Raw genomic sequence first — 5,000 nt, forward strand, 5'->3', positions numbered from 1 at the left:
CGCAGTCGCAAAAACGTGGGGCAAATATATTACGCGGAAGAGTTATAACAGACCGAGCCCCACTGCATGAGGGGAGTCTTTGTCACTAATGTACACAGATGGAACATTTTGGACTGGAACCAGATTACCCGTACACACGGCGCTGATTAGTAATCAATGCAGAGCCATCAAACTACAGAATATATATACAACTGTCCGTATACATGCTGAAAGAGTCTGCCCACAATGGGAACCACACGTCAGCCAGCCACTCTGATCACGCACCACTCTCTGCTTCTAACGGGCGCACATACAATATGTAAGCACCAGCATGGAACAACATCCAGTGCATCCTCTCCGCCACATTACACAATCCACACTATCACAACCAGACCAGGAGGTCCATGCGGAAAATACAATATCCCACCCTTTCGACATCCACCATTGCGCAGATCAGGCACCAACACCCACACATGTCCTATACAACGGTGCACCCAACATCACAATAGTACCTCCTGTCACAGCGCACAAACAATGACATGAGTCAAAGACACAGGTCTGACACAAGCATAGAATTGGAGCGCCGCCTCTAATAAGCCAAAGGTGCATCCTGACGTGACAAATCTGATCATGTCACAAGCATTCACTTACTATAATCACTATCAACGAACCTGCCGCCCCCGCCCCCCCCTACACCTTTCCTTACAACAACGTGTAACCTAACCTAACCTAACCTATGTTGTACCTTAACCTAACCTATGTTGTACCTTAACCTAACCTATGTTGTACCTTAACCTAACCTATGTTGTGCCTTAACCTAACCTATGTTGTGCCTTAACCTAACCTATGTTGTGCCTTAACCTAACCTATGTTGTGCCTTAACCTAACCTATGTTGTGCCTTAACCTAACCTATGTTGTGCCTTAACCTAACCTATGTTGTGCCTTAACCTAACCTATGTTGTGCCTTAACCTAACCTATGTTGTGCCTTAACCTAACCCATGTTGTGCCTTAACCTAACCCATGTTGTGCCTTAACCTAACCCATGTTGTGCCTTAACCTAACCCATGTTGTGCCTTAACCTAACCCATGTTGTGCCTTAACCTAACCCATGTTGTGCCTTAACCTAACCCATGTTGTGCCTTAACCTAACCCATGTTGTGCCTTAACCTAACCCATGTTGTGCCTTAACCTAACCCATGTTGTGCCTTAACCTAACCCATGTTGTGCCTTAACCTAACCCATGTTGTGCCTTAACCTAACCCATGTTGTGCCTTAACCTAACCCATGTTGTGCCTTAACCTAACCCATGTTGTGCCTTAACCTAACCCATGTTGTGCCTTAACCTAACCCATGTTGTGCCTTAACCTAACCCATGTTGTGCCTTAACCTAACCCATGTTGTGCCTTAACCTAACCCATGTTGTGCCTTAACCTAACCCATGTTGTGCCTTAACCTAACCCATGTTGTGCCTTAACCTAACCCATGTTGTGCCTTAACCTAACCCATGTTGTGCCTTAACCTAACCCATGTTGTGCCTTAACCTAACCCATGTTGTGCCTTAACCTAACCTATGTTGTGCCTTAACCTAACCCATGTTGTGCCTTAACCTAACCCATGTTGTGCCTTAACCTAACCCATGTTGTGCCTTAACCTAACCCATGTTGTGCCTTAACCTAACCCATGTTGTGCCTTAACCTAACCCATGTTGTGCCTTAACCTAACCCATGTTGTGCCTTAACCTAACCCATGTTGTGCCTTAACCTAACCCATGTTGTGCCTTAACCTAAACCATGTTGTGCCTTAACCTAACCCATGTTGTGCCTTAACCTAACCCATGTCGTGCCTTAACCTAACCCACGTCGTGCCTTAACCTAACCCACGTCGTGCCTTAACCTAACCCACGTTGTCGCCTAACGTAACCCACGTTGTCGCCTAAACCTGCTCTGTAATTGTTATACGACTCGTTCAATTAGTGTAGTGTTGCCCACCCGCAACCCTCGCAATATAGTTCGCTACTCGCACTCCCCGCTCCCCTGTGTATCGCTTCATGTTAAACACCTTGCAAGTCTTGCTCACTTTCCACATGCTCCTGCTGTACACTGTAATGTGGATGGCAGCAGGACGTACATGCCGCCCCTCCCCACGTCCCCACCTTGCCCCCTGCCTTCGCAAGCTGGTTGGTGAGAACTTTGCATGTTCAATGCCCTCCGCATGCGACGTACTCAGGCTACGTTGTGGTGCGGCCTGTGTCAACTGTCCGCTAATGTCGTACGCGTAAACCACAATCTGTACTGCACATTCGTCCTTATGTACTGAATGATACATCGTGGCACATGTGTGACCGTACAACGACTGCGCCCAAAAACGGCGGACCATACAGTGCAAATATTGTGCACGCAGCTACGTGTCGTCTCCCTATGAGAGCTGGATTGCAGTGTGGTACGCCATAGAGACGTGTGGGAGGAACGGACGCCGTGGATGGCGATCAGCATGAGCTGTCTGTTGATGTATTCGGACCTAGTCGTCTCTCCTCACACACCGTGATGGCATGGTGCACCGCGTTCCATATCTGCGACATGCTACAGAGGCCGGTTGACAGTCGTTCGAGCAATGGACATCGCATACGTACGGGGGCCACCTTCCACGTATTGTCTAGGCGTGCACATTTTGTTGCGTGTATGTGGGCAGACGTAGTGTGGCGTGACACCTGACACAGGCATGCAATAATCGTGGAAGTTGCAAATGGCGATGGACGCCTGCGTTTTCTGGTGAAGTTACGCAAATGAACAAATGGTAACCTGTTGTGGTGCGGTTGTTCTCGCTAGGGGTGAATCGGTGATGGCGACGATAGGTTGAGGTACTAACCGGTTGTTCCAGCGATACCCACCATGCCGACGAAACTGAACGGCATCTGGGTGTGAAGCGATACGCGGCGGTGGCTGGGTGGGACCGTCCCCGGCCGGTGAGGGGGCGCCTCCCGGCGTGCTGGCCGCGCGGTGCGTGGGCGCACGCGCTACAGCCGGCTGGTGGGGGCGGCCAGTGGCAGGCGCGCCGGCCGACGGACGCGGCAGGCGTCGCAGCTGCGCGCCGGCGCACCCTGCGCGCGGCGCCGTGCGGCCAAAGTAGGTCCTCGCGGGCCCGGTGCGAAGCGCGGTGGACATTTTCAGTGTGCTGGTCCGATTGAGGACTGTGTGCGTTGAGGATGCGCTGCCGCCCGGCGCTCGGCGCCGCGACGCCGTCTGCTGCTCGGTCGCCCCAGCGGTTCTCGCTGGTGGTTTGTATCGCAGCTGTGCGGATGTGTTGGCGCGTGCGCTGTGCTGGGAGAGTTCGCTTCGGCACCCAAGTGGGGCTTTTGTCCTTCTGTGGCGCTGGCGTTGGAGCTGCCGGTCACCGTAGGTGGCGCGTGTTGTCTCCCGCCGGCAATGCCACGACAGCACGCTCCCGGGCCTCTGTCGGCAGCGGCAAGCTCAGTTGGGAGCACGGGTGGTCGCACCGAAAGCGTCTACTCGCCTAACTCCGGGCGATTGCGCCTCTCTCGAACCCGACCAAGTACTTGGGACGGCGCTGCGCGCCGCCGGGACCTGAGAGGGTTTCGAGGTGTATTGTGCAGGGGAGCTCAGCCTCCTCCTGTTTGCAGAATGATTGAGCGGACGCTTGCGTGTTCGCGCGGGCCCCCGGGACACACTCCCGGGCGGCCGGCTGCTCAGCTCTAGTTGACGCAGCTCCCTGGTTGATCCTGCCAGTAGTCATATGCTTGTCTCAAAGATTAAGCCATGCATGTCTCAGTACAAGCCGCATTAAGGTGAAACCGCGAATGGCTCATTAAATCAGTTATGGTTCCTTAGATCGTACCCACGTTACTTGGATAACTGTGGTAATTCTAGAGCTAATACATGCAAACAGAGTCCCGACCAGAGATGGAAGGGACGCTTTTATTAGATCAAAACCAATCGGTCGGCTCGTCCGGTCCGTTTGCCTTGGTGACTCTGAATAACTTTGGGCTGATCGCACGGTCCTCGTACCGGCGACGCATCTTTCAAATGTCTGCCTTATCAACTGTCGATGGTAGGTTCTGCGCCTACCATGGTTGTAACGGGTAACGGGGAATCAGGGTTCGATTCCGGAGAGGGAGCCTGAGAAACGGCTACCACATCCAAGGAAGGCAGCAGGCGCGCAAATTACCCACTCCCGGCACGGGGAGGTAGTGACGAAAAATAACGATACGGGACTCATCCGAGGCCCCGTAATCGGAATGAGTACACTTTAAATCCTTTAACGAGTATCTATTGGAGGGCAAGTCTGGTGCCAGCAGCCGCGGTAATTCCAGCTCCAATAGCGTATATTAAAGTTGTTGCGGTTAAAAAGCTCGTAGTTGGATTTGTGTCCCACGCTGTTGGTTCACCGCCCGTCGGTGTTTAACTGGCATGTATCGTGGGACGTCCTGCCGGTGGGGCGAGCCGAAGGCGTGCGACCGCCCCGTGCGTGCTCGTGCGTCCCGAGGCGGACCCCGTTGAAATCCTACCAGGGTGCTCTTTATTGAGTGTCTCGGTGGGCCGGCACGTTTACTTTGAACAAATTAGAGTGCTTAAAGCAGGCAAGCCCGCCTGAATACTGTGTGCATGGAATAATGGAATAGGACCTCGGTTCTATTTTGTTGGTTTTCGGAACCCGAGGTAATGATTAATAGGGACAGGCGGGGGCATTCGTATTGCGACGTTAGAGGTGAAATTCTTGGATCGTCGCAAGACGAACAGAAGCGAAAGCATTTGCCAAGTATGTTTTCATTAATCAAGAACGAAAGTTAGAGGTTCGAAGGCGATCAGATACCGCCCTAGTTCTAACCATAAACGATGCCAGCCAGCGATCCGCCGCAGTTCCTCCGATGACTCGGCGGGCAGCCTCCGGGAAACCAAAGCTTTTGGGTTCCGGGGGAAGTATGGTTGCAAAGCTGAAACTTAAAGGAATTGACGGAAGGGCACCACCAGGAGTGGAGCCTGCGGCTTAATTTGACTCAACACG

At 52.7% G+C, this 5,000-nt stretch overlaps 1 non-coding gene across 1 annotated transcript in view; it reads left to right on the forward strand.

Moving 5' to 3' along the window:
• The first annotated feature begins 3,704 nt into the window (after positions 1-3,704).
• The window catches only part of LOC124729127, a 1,909-nt gene continuing 613 nt past the window's right edge, over positions 3,705-5,000 (forward strand). Inside the window, exon 1 of the ribosomal RNA XR_007007552.1 lies at positions 3,705-5,000. This exon is cut by the window's right edge and continues 613 nt beyond it. This is a non-coding gene — a ribosomal RNA (small subunit ribosomal RNA).

The sequence above is a fragment of the Schistocerca piceifrons genome, unplaced genomic scaffold, assembly GCF_021461385.2.
Source record: "Schistocerca piceifrons isolate TAMUIC-IGC-003096 unplaced genomic scaffold, iqSchPice1.1 HiC_scaffold_1193, whole genome shotgun sequence".
In the NCBI taxonomy this organism is placed as follows: domain Eukaryota; kingdom Metazoa; phylum Arthropoda; class Insecta; order Orthoptera; family Acrididae; genus Schistocerca; species Schistocerca piceifrons.